We start from the raw sequence: 12,694 nt of genomic DNA on the forward strand, positions 1-12,694 counted from the left end.
GACTAAACACATACACACACATGCACACATGCATACATGCACAGACACACACAAACACACGGCTGTATGTTACAAATTCAGTTCAAATGCAGTGAGAGAGGTTGAAAGTAAAAGGGTGGGGAAAAAAGATATGTAAACATCAATCCAAAAAACACTGGAGTGGCTATATTGATATCAGATAAAGTACTTCTGTACACAAGGAAGGACATGATATGAAGATAAAAGGATCAATTTGTCAGGAAGATTTGATGATCCTAAATGTATATGCCCTGAAGAATAGAGTCTTAACATGAAGCAAAAATTGTAGTGCTGAAGGAGAAACGCACAAGTCTCAAATAATAGCTGGGAGGACATCACACCCTCTTCTCAGCAACTGATAAAAGTACCAAACAGAAAATCATCAAGGGTGTAACATTCCTAAGTGATATAACCAATCAGTAGGATCGAAAGACTACTCCAACAACATACAGAAAGACTACTCCAAATAATCAAGACTACTCCAACAATCACAGAATACATACTTTTTCAGGCACATATGGAAACAAGATAGACTATATCTGAGGTCATAAAACAAACCTTAATAAATTTAAAGAATTGAAATTGGCATATCAGAATTTTCAGGATACCACTCAAGGAGGCTAAAAGGGAAATTTGTAGCAGTAAATGCTTACATTACAAAAGAGGGACAGTTGCAAATTAAAGTTTTTATCTCAAGAAACTAGAAAAAGAAGAATGAAATAAAGCCAAAGCAAACAGAAGAAAGGAAATAATAAAGATAAGAACAGAAATCAATATAACTGAAACAGAAATACAATGGAGAGAATTAATAAAAAGCTGTTTTTTATAAAACAATTAATAAAATTAGTAAACCTCTAGGAAGATTGACAAAAGTAGAGAAGTCACAAATCACCAATATCAGAGAGATAGGTTACATCCCTGCAGACTCCACGGCCATTAGAAGAGAATAAGGTGATACAACTTTATGTTCATTGGCATAAAGGGCCAATTCCTAGAGAACCACAAACTACTGAAACAACCAAGATGAAATTGATAACCTGAATAGTCCTGTAGCCACTGAAGAAATTGACTTCATGATTTTGAAACTAGGAAAAAACTCCATGCACAAATGGTTTCTCTGGAGGTTTCTACTAATCAGTTAAAGAATTAAAGCCAATTTTATACAATCTCTTCCAAAAAATACAAGATTAGGGAAACTTCTGAATTTACTTTATGAGGCTAATATTATCTTGACAAACAGTATTACCATACCAGTTAAAGACAAAAGGAAACTACTAACCAACATCTCTTGTGAACTTAGTCACTAAAATCCTCAATAAAGTATTTGCTAACCAAATCTAGTAATATATAAAAACAACTTTTTAAATAGATACACCATGTTTATATAAAGTGGGATTTATTCCAGGCATGCAAACTTGGGTCAATGTTTGAAAATCAGTCAATGAAATCTACCATATCAACAAGCTAAGGAACAACAAAAAAGATCACATGATCATATTAATACAGGGAAGTGTGTGACAGAAATCAATACCCATTTATGATAAAGACGCTCAGAAAATTAGGAATAGAAAGGAGCTACCTTAACTCGTTAAAGAGCATGTCCCAAAAAACCTGTATCTAATGTCTTATGTAATGATGAAGTACTAAATGTCTTCTCCCTGAGATCAGGAACAAGGCAAGGAAGGATATTTGCCCTTACATGTTTACTTAAACACAGCCTGGAGTTAAACGACTGGTCAGACACTAGCCACTGCAGTAAGACAAGAAAAAGAAACTAAAAGCCTTATGAATTGGAAAGGAAAAAAGAAGCTGTCCCTATGTGTGTATTGACATGGTCATCTACACAGAAAAGTCTAAGGAACTCTAAACAAACAAACAAAAGTGTCCTAGAACGAATAAATGACTTTAGTAAGGTCACAAAATGCAAGATCAACATACAAAAATCAATTGCATTACAGATTGCTATATGCTAATGATATCTGCAAACTGAAATTAAAACCACCAAAAGCATGCTCCATAAAAGAAAAAACTGATACAATGGACCTCATGAAAATTTAAAACTTTTATTCTATAAAAGATTCTGTAAAGAAGATGAAAGGGGAACTTACTGACTAGGGGATAATATTTGCAAACCATCTATCAAACTCGGGACTGGTATCTATAATATATAAGGAACTTTCACAACTCCCCAGTTAAATACATACATACATACATACATACATACATACATACATACATACACACAACTCCCCAGTTAAATACATACATACATAAATACATACAAACAAACAATCCAGTTAGGAAAATTAACCAAGGGAATATACAGATGGCAGATAAACACATGAAAAGACATTTAGCATCACTGGCCTCTAGAGATATGCAAATTAAACCCACAATTTGATATTGCCACATACCTATCAAGATAGCTAAAATTAAAAATAGGAACAACACCAAATGCTGAAAAGGATGTGGAAAAACTAGGTCACTCATGTATTGCTGGTGGGAATGTAAAATAGTACAACTGCTCTGGAAATAGTTTGGCAGTTTCTTATAAAACTAAGTGTGCAGTTAACATAAATCCCAGTGATTGCATTCTTTGGCATTCATCCCAGAGAAGCAAAAACAACATTTACACAAAGTGTATGTTCATAGAAGCTTTATTCATGATAGCCAAAAGCTGGAGACAACCCAAATGCTCTTCAATAGGTGAGTTGTAAACAAAGGTGGTATATCCATACATAGAATACTATTTGGCAATAAAAAGGAATGCACTATTGCTACAAAGATGAATCTTGGATGAATTTCCAGGGAATGATGTTGAGAAAGAAAAGCCCACTTCAGTTGGTTAAATATTGTGTGATTCCATTTCTACAATATTTTTGAAATGACTAAATTATAGAGATGGGAAATGGTCTCAGGGGTCAGGGAAAGGGTTGGATTTAGAGGGGAAGAGGGTGAGTATGATAATAAATATGGAGCATTGGTGGGGGGGCGGCCTGGAGATGGTGGCACTGTCTTGTATTTCAATAATGGTGATTATTACGTGAACGTATATGTGTGATAGAATTGCATAGAACTAAGTATGCACAGATGAGTGCATATAAAGCTGGTGAAACCTGAATAAGACTACTGGATTATATCAGTCTCACTTTCCTGGTTGAGGTACTATCCTGGAGTATATAGGATATTCACACTGAAGGAACTGGGAGAAGGGTACATGAATTTTTCTGTATTATTTCTACTGTCTATAAATCTATAATTATCTCAGAATGAAACTTTTAATTACACATAAATTTAGGTAATTTTTTAATAAAGTACTTTGTACATCCTCAGTGAAGTGTATTCTAAGAAGAGAAATTTTGAACTTCACATAGTAGGTTTGTTTTCATCAGTAGAACTGATGTGGCAATTCCAAACTATTTTACTTGCATTATGAGCACTAATGTTGTGAGGAACTAGAGCTGTCCTCAGACAAGAGGGAGTTGCAAACATGGAATAGTGGGAGAAGAGGAAGAACCCTGTGGTATTGCTTTGGAATTAGAGGCATCAACACAAACTCATGGTTTTAAAGAAATGCATTCTTCCTAGCTCTGAAGGAACCCCTCAGATTAAGACCCTTCAGGAAACACTCTGTTTTCCTAGATCTTGATTTCTAAATAACCATTTCTAACTGAAAGGAGCCAGGGCCCCCTGAAAACAGGCTCATCAAGAACAGAGCAGAAGGTTGACAAGTTGAGCCTGGGACATCTTATTTTGTGACAAAGTAAGGATGTGTTCAAAAAATAATGAGGGCACATGAATCTACATAGGACAGCTATCCTGGAAGAAGTCCCACAGCCAAATTTGGAATACCTTGTTTGAATAAACAAAATGAGTAATGACAGAAGTGGAGTATATAACACACTGAATTAAAAAAAAAAAAAAGAATCTAGGGATGCCTGGGTGGCTCAGGGGTTGAGCATCAGCTTTTGGCTCAGGTCTGGTCCCAGGGTCCTGGGATTGAGTCCCACATTGGGCTCCCCACAGGGAGCCTGCTTCTCCCTCTGCCTGTCTTTCTCTGTGTCTCTCATGAATAAATAAATAAAATCTTTAAAAAAAAAAAAGAATCTCAGTGCATAGTGATATAAAAGTGTTTAGAACGAAAAGGAAGATAAGGAAAACTGCCTTTACAAGAATCACAACTAATAAATATAGAAGGAATGGTAATCAGTTTTGCCACTGTTTTAATAATAATTCAGGCAAAATTCATGAACTGATCTACAACTATTGGATAAAAGCCTCTTGAGAAATAGGGTAATCACATGGTCTTACAGCATCACTTCTGAGATTACTTATCAATTATAGAAGGAAAAGGATATGGTTGCAGATAGATATTCCTAAGTAAAAAAATCACCTCAAAACTTAGTGGCATAAAACAACCACTCTGTTATGATCATGGATTCTGGGAATCAAGTTCAGATAGAGCACAGGAATTGCTTTTGTCTGCTACACAGTGTCTTGGGCCTCATCTGGGAAGATGTGAAGGCTGGGGGTGACTTGATGGTCAAGGGTGACTGCACAGCTGAGGGCTAGAATCACTCATACATCTGGCAGTTGATGTTGATGATCGGTTGGGACCTTAGCTTGGCAGAAACTTCACATGTGGTCTCTTAGTGTGGGCTGTTTTCAGCTTCCCACAGCATGGTGACTAGGTCCCCAGAGAGGATGGGGGAAGGCAAGGCATTTTGCCATCTAGCCTCCAAAGTCATATAATGTCCATTTGACATATGTTATTGATTGAAGCAGTCACAGAGTTCCACCCGTGGTCTGGGGAAGGGATGTCAACCCCACCACAGTGTAGGAGGACTTTCCAGTCACTTTATAAACAGAGCATGCAGACAGGACACATTGGTGAGACCATCTCTAGAAAATATCTCCTGTTCCACCATGGAGAAGTCTAGTGGTCACCACCTTAGCTTCTTATCCCCAGTAATGCGACATGCTAAGAAGGCCACCGTATCACCTGTGTTGTTTCTCTACTGAGAATGTTAGCCTCGGTCTAATCATGAGGATACAGTCATTCAAATCCAAATTGAAGGACATTCTCCAGAACAACCCAGAAATCTTAAAAAATATCAGTGTCCTGAAAGATGAATGAGAGGGTGGGGACCAGTTTGGATGAAAGGAGAATGAAGAGCCATATCAACCAAACACAGTGTGTGATCCTTGACTGAAACCTGGGTTGGGGGAGTGGGGATGTTCTTGGGAATGTTGGAGAAACTCAAATGTATTATATTAGATGTGAAATGTCCCAAGTGTGATAGTTGTTTGTGTTTACGGACACAGAATATCAATATCCTTGTTCTTTGGAGATGCAGCTGAAGTATTTAGGGGTGAAATGTCATGATGGCTGCAGCTAACTTTCAAAGAGCTTTAGCCAAAACGTGTATGTGGAGCCTATGATGGAGACATAGACAATGTATAGATGTGTAGATATGTCAGGACCCTAGCAAGTGAGGAATCTAGCTGAAGGGTACATGGGCATTGAAACTATTCACCAAGCTGTATAGGTTTGAAACTTTTAAAAATACAGATGCTACCTCATTTTATTGGACTTTGCTGATATTGTGTTCTTTATCAATCAAAAATCGGTGGCAACCCTGCATTGAGCAAGTCCATGGGCACCATTTTTCCAAAAGCATTTGCTCACTTTGTGTCGCTGTGTTACATTTTGGTAATTCTCACAATATCTCAACCTTTTTATTATTGTATTTGTCATGGTGATCTCTGCTCAGTGATGAGTTGCCAAAAGCTTAGAAGGTTAGTATTTTTTAGCAATAAAGTATTTTTAAATTAAGGTATGTACTTTTTTTTAGACATAATGCTATTGCATGCTTAATAGAGTACTGTATAATATAAACATAACTTTCATATTGCCCTTGGAAGCCAAAAAATTTCTTTGACTCTCCTGTCATAATCAGTCTGGAACTGAACCTGCAATATCTCTGAGGCATGCAATAATTATAATCACATGGGAGGAGTAAGCCTGCACCCAGACTCTCTCCCTACATATCAGAAATAAGATTTCTAGGAGGATGAATGGAAACAAAAGGATGTTAAAAAGGAGAAGAAGAAAAAGGAAAGAGAGAAGCCACCATCAGCACTGCCCTATGGTCAAAGAGACACTGCCCACATGTGAAGGGTACCAGGCAGGATGCACCTGGAGTCTGAAGAGAGTCAGTGTGATGGTTGACAGACCCCCTGCCCCCCTTTCTAGGAAGAAAATTCTTAGAAAGGCAGTTGCCACATTGCATAATCCCATTTATTTTGGAGAGACAAAGGAGAGAATGGTGGCCAGAGAAATGGTGTGGTGTAGCAGGTGGCAAGGTAGATCCTCCCTGACCCATACTCACCCCGGAGGCAGAGCATAGTCAAACCACTCAGGGGGCTAGACACCAACACTGTGATATCTCACTCAGGATAGAGAGGCATGGTGGTCAGGACTCTGCTCAAGAGCAGGAGGCTGACCATGCCAAGGGAAGGACACCCAGGGCAGGCTGCCACTCCCTTGTGCCATTCTCACCTTAGAAGTAGGAGCAGGGTCAGGAAAGATATTTTCCTCTACAACCCAGGGAACAGCTTGGAGGAACGAGAGCCCCATCCAGCAGATCTCTGCTGAGATCCCCATAGGAGTGCTGTGCCCTATCCCACCTCACTGGAGGGGGTCTCAGTGTGCTGAGCCCTCCCTACCCCTTAAAAGGCCATCCCTTTGAATCGCCCCCTCAGGGCCATTCTGCAGAAAGGGTGAAGTTTTGTACCTGAACTAATTTTACATGCGCCTAAGGGAATTGAGAACTTTATGAGGCCGGTGGCAAATGTATTTGGGTGAAGATGATGCTTGTATATGCACTACACACTCTGCGCCCAGCCACTCCCTGCCTGCCTGCCTTAGGCCAGCAGGGGTCTGCCTTCTGGCAACAGGCCTCAGGGGGATGCTGCACTAGCTGAAGCCCTAGGGCCCTGGCACCTCCAGATGTTCACATCTGCAGCCTTGCCTCCTGAATTGGTCATGCTGATTGGCCACCAGCATGGCCTCAAGGGACTCAGACTCAGCAGTGAAGCAGGCCTAGATATTTCTGGCTTGGATGAGAAAGTAGTTCTGCCTCCAGGCAGAGAGCCAGCACCCTAGCTCCTGACAAGAGTGCCTCACCTAGGGTAGCAGGGCCTGACCAGGGCTCACCCAGGGAAGAGCTATGCACTAGGAAATTCTTTTCCTTTTAGCCATCCAATCCACTCTCCCCCTTACCATGTGTCAGGCAGTGTGTTGGGAGCTGCAGATACGATATCAAAAATAAGACTCAGATCCTGCTTGTTTCAGGCTGGCCTCTCGGTCTGATGGGGACCTGGATGTGTCACTCAGTGACACAGAGTTTGAAAAGTGCTCTAAGGGCAGCCCCAGTGGCACAGCGGTTTGGCGCCACCTGCAGCCTGGGGTGTGATCCTGGTAGACCCGGGATCGAGTCCCACATTGGGCTCCCTGCATGGAGCCTGCCTCTCCCTCTCCCTCTGCCTGTGTCTCTGCCTCTCTCTGTGTGTCTATGAATAAATAAATAAAATCTTTAAAAAAATAAAAAAGAAAAGTGCTCTTAGAGGAGTCCAGGGACAGAGGCACCAAAGAGCCTGAGGCAATCCAGGAAGGCTTCCTGTAGGAGATTCTTGATTTGAGAGGCAGCTTATAATCTGTTGTTTTGTGTATCTCATCCCTCTATCCCTCCCTCTTTTTCCCCCCTTCCCTCACTGTGTATCTTTCTATCTGTATTTATTTATATTTAAGTGTATATTTAACTACTGTTAGAATATATACGAGCAGATGTTTTATCATGGACATCTTTCCTTGGCAATTTTTAATGATCTATCATACTTTTAAAAATCTGCATAATATTTTATTCTTTGGAGATACCTTTGTAGGTACTTTCCTGCTGATGGTCACTAGTTTTTTACTCTTATTAACAATGCTGTAGTAAAAATCCTTTAATATGTGTCTCTCTGTAATGATGTTTCCTTATGACAAGAGACACTCATTAAAAATGCTGAGGCACATTGCCAATTTGCCCAAGGGTTTTATCGATCCCAACCTCCCCAGCAGTGTGGGGAAGGGCCTGCATAGCACTGCTTCTATCTTTGTCACTTTCATGAGCAAAATATGTCTGTTATCTTATTTGCATTTTTTTGGAATTCATGTTGAGGCTGAGAGTCTGTTCCTGAGTCTGTTGGTCATCTGTATGTAAGGTAGGTTGTGAGGCTCAGAGACCTCACAGATATTCCAGGGAAGAGGAGCAGACCATGTCAAGGTTGAGAGGTGTGGACAGTGTGACATCTTCTGGAAGGGCGGCCTCGACTATAAATGGCTGTGGGATGCCTAAGGGAAGCAGTGGATGTGTGGCTAGACTAGAGTATGCATTGGAGTGGGGGCTTTAATTCTGAATGGTATAGGGAGCCGCTGGTGGATTCTGAAACACTTGTATTTGGTGTTTCTCCACATTGCCCATCTCCAGGTGCCCCTCCTACCTTCAGTTGGCTGCCAGCCCACTCCTGTGAGGAGGGAGGTACCTGTCAGGGCAGGAGGGCCCCATCCTCCCTTGGGATCCCTGTCCCTGTGTTCCTCAGAGCCCTGAGCTCCCCACCATGGTGTCTGCATGGTAGCAAGAAGGGACATGACATGGCATGCACCTTCCTGACCCAGGAGGCAGTATGGGTTAGTGAGTGGGAAGAGGAGCATCCCTAGATTTCAACCGGGGTTTCCGCTCAGCCATGTCTCCTATAAGCTAGTAGTAGTTAGTGGTGGTGGTGTGCATGTGCACTGAGTTCATGCATGAAAGTACCCCATAGAGCTGTTGTCAGGATGGAATCAGTGCTGCAGGTGCTTCATCAAGAGCAAAGTGCTGGGACGCCTGGGTGGCTCAGTGGTTTGGTGCCTGCCTTTGGCTCAGGGTATGATCCTGGAGACGCGGGATCGAGACCCACGTCAGGCTCCGTGCATGGACCTGCCTCTCTCTCTCTCTCTGCCTCTCTCTCTACCTGTGTCTCTGCCTCTCTCTCTGTATCTCTCATAAATAAATAAATAAAATCTTTTTAAAAAAAAGAGCAAAGTGCTGAGGACAGTCCACTGGCAGAGGTGAGTCTTGGCCCTTGATCACAGAGTTACTGTGATGTGAACTTTGACCATGCCTCAACTCTTCAATTCATAGATTCAGATACTAATGAATTACTTCCTTTAACACATCGATTGTTGGCAATGATAATTATTGATAGCTACAATGCATTTGACACATACTGTTGCTGGGCACTATGGTAGACACACGTCAGAAATGGTCTTTTTGTGGGGGCGCCTGGGTGGCTCAGTCATCTTGATGGCTGGCTGGCTGGCTCTTGATTTCAGCTCAGGTCATGATCTTGGAGTTATGAGATCGAGCCCCTCAGCAGACTCTGCACTCAGTGCAGACTCTGCTTGGGATTCTTTCCTTCTCCTGCTGCCTCCGCCCCTCCCCCTGCTCATACACACACGTGTTCACTCTCAAATAATTAAGAAGTAAAAAAGAAATAGTCTTCTATTTTCCTCCCAGCAACCTGTAAGGAACTGATATCACCTCTATTTTATAGAAGAGCAACTTGAACCTTTTTGAGGCAACATCACGTGCCCAGGGTTTCTGGAAGAGCCAGGACCGGATCTGATCATACTGGCCACTGTCTCTTAGGGGCATTCCTGTTCCTCCAGACAGCTCCCTGCCTCCCTGAGGGCCATTGTACTGTGCTGCACCAGGATGTGCTACTCATGGAGGTGTGCTACTCATGGAGGCAAGCAACCTTTTATTTTTTTTATTTTTTTTTTTATTAATTTTTATTGGTGTTCAATTTACCAACATACAGAAAAACACCCAGTGCTCATCCCATCAAGTGTCCACCTCAGTGCCCGTCACCCATTCCCCTCCAACACCCGCCCTCCTCCCCTTCCACCACCCCTAGTTCGTTTCCCCGAGTTAGGAGTCTTTATGTTCTGTCTCCCTTCCTGATATTTCCCAACATTTCTTTTCCCTTCCTTTATATTCCCTTTCACTATTATTCATATTCCCCAAATGAATGAGAACATACACTGTTTGTCCTTCTCCGATTGACTTATTTCACTCAGCATAATACCCTCCAGTTCCATCCACGTTGAAGCAAATGGTGGGTATTTGTCGTTTCTAATGGCTGAGTAATATTCCATTGTATACATAAACCACATCTTCTTTATCCATTCATCTTTCGATGGACACCGAGGCTCCTTCCACAGTTTGGCTATTGTGGCCATTGCTGATAGAAACATCGGGGTGCAGGTGTCCCGACGTTTCATTGCATCTGAATCTTTGGGGTAAATCCCCAACAGTGCAATTGCTGGGTCGTAGGGCAGGTCTATTTTTAACTCTTTGAGGAACCTCCACACAGTTTTCCAGAGTGGCTGCACCAGTTCACATTCCCACCAACAGTGTAAGAGAGTTCCCTTTTCTCCGCATCCTCTCCAACATTTGTTGTTTCCTGCCTTGTTAATTTTCCCCATTCTCACTGGTGTGAGGTGGTATCTCATTGTGGTTTTGATTTGTATTTCCCTGATGGCAAGTGATGCAGAGCATTTTCTCATGTGCATGTTGGCCATGTCCATGTCTTCCTCTGTGAGATTTCTCTTCATGTCTTTTGCCCATTTCATGATTGGATTGTTTGTTTCTTTGGTGTTGAGTTTAATAAGTTCTTTATAGATTTTGGAAACTAGCCCTTTATCTGATATGTCATTTGCAAATATCTTCTCCCATTCTGTAGGTTGTCTTTTAGTTTTGTTGACTGTATCCTTTGCTGTGCAAAAGCTTCTTATCTTGATGAAGTCCCAATAGTTCATTTTTGCTTTTGTTTCTTTTGCCTTTGTGGATGTATCTTGCAAGAAGTTACTGTGGCCAAGTTCAAAAAGGGTGTGGCCTGTGTTCTCCTCTAGGATTTTGATGGAATCTTGTCTCACATTTAGATCTCTCATCCATTTTGAGTTTATCTTTGTGTATGGTGAAAGAGAGTGGTCCAGTTTCATTCTTCTGCATGTGGATGTCCAATTTTCCCAGCACCATTTATTGAAGAGACTGTCTTTCTTCCAATGGATAGTCTTTCCTCCTTTATCGAATATTAGATGACCGTACATTTCAGGGTCCACTTCTGGGTTCTCTATTCTGTTCCATTGATCTATGTGTCTGTTTTTGTGCCAGTACCACACTGTCTTGATGACCACAGCTTTGTAGTACAACCTGAAATCTGGCATTGTGATGCCCCCAGCTATGGTTTTCTTTTTTAAAATTCCCCTGGCTATTCGGGGTCTTTTCTGATTCCACACAAATCTTAAAATAATTTGTTCTAACTCTCTGAAGAAAGTCCATGGTATTTTGATAGGGATTGCATTAAACGTGTAAATTGCCCTGGATAACATTGACATTTTTACAATATTAATTCTGCCAATCCATGAGCATGGAATATTTTTCCATCTCTTTGTGTCTTCCTCAATTTCTTTCAGAAGTGTTCTATAGTTTTTAGGGTATAGATCTTTTACCTCTTTGGTTAGGTTTATTCCTAGGTATCTTATGCTTTTGGGTGCAATTGTAAATGGGATTGACTCCTTAATTTCTCTTTCTTCAGTCTCATTGTTAGTGTATAGAAATGCCATTGATTTCTGGGCATTGATTTTGTATCCTGCCACGCTACCAAATTGCTGTATGAGTTCTAGCAATCTTGGGGTGGAGGCTTTTGGGTTTTCTATGTAGAGTATCATGTCATCGGCGAAGAGGGAGAGTTTGACTTCTTCTTTGCCAATTTGAATGCCTTTAATGTCTTTTTGTTGTCTGATTGCTGAGGCGAGGACTTCCAGAACTATGTTGAACAGCAGTGGTGAGAGTGGACATCCCTGTCTTGTTCCTGATCTTAGGGGAAAGGCTCCCAGTGCTTCCCCATTGAGAATGATATTTGCTGTGGGCTTTTCGTAGATGGCTTTTAAGATGTCGAGGAAAGTTCCCTCTATCCCAACACTCTGAAGGGTTTTGATCAGGAATGGATGCTGTATTTTGTCAAATGCTTTCTCTGCATCTAATGAGAGTATCATATGGTTCTTGGTTTTTCTCTTGCTGATATGATGAATCACATTGATGGTTTTACGAGTGTTGAACCAGCCTTGTGTCCCAGGGATAAATCCTACTTGGTCATGGTGAATAATTTTCTTAATGTGTTGTTGGATCCTATTGGCTAGTATCTTGTTGAGAATTTTTGCATCCATGTTCATCAGGGATATTGGTCTGTAATTCTCCTTTTTGGTGGGGTCTTTGTCTGGTTTTGGAATTAAGGTGATGCTGGCCTCATAGAACGAATTTGGAAGTACTCCATCTCTTTCTATCTTTCCAAACAGCTTTAGTAGAATAGGTATGATTTCTTCTTTAAACGTTTGATAGAATTCCCCTGGGAAGCCATCTGGCCCTGGACTCTTGTGTCTTGGGAGGTTTTTGATGACTGCTTCAATTTCTTCCCTGGTTATTGGCCTGCTCAGGTTTTCTATTTCTTCCTGCTCCAGTTTTGGTAGTTTGTGGCTTTCCAGGAATGCATCCATTTCTTCTAGATTTCCTAATTTATTGGCGTATAG

General features: G+C 41.3%; 1 protein-coding gene across 1 annotated transcript in view; it reads left to right on the top strand.

Annotated features, from left to right (window-relative positions):
- The window catches only part of CHCHD6 (coiled-coil-helix-coiled-coil-helix domain containing 6), a 260,178-nt gene that overhangs the window by 161,334 nt on the left and 86,150 nt on the right, over positions 1-12,694 (top strand). The window lies entirely within an intron of this gene.

Source organism: Vulpes vulpes, chromosome 9, assembly GCF_048418805.1.
Source record: "Vulpes vulpes isolate BD-2025 chromosome 9, VulVul3, whole genome shotgun sequence".
Taxonomy (NCBI): Eukaryota; Metazoa; Chordata; class Mammalia; order Carnivora; family Canidae; genus Vulpes; species Vulpes vulpes.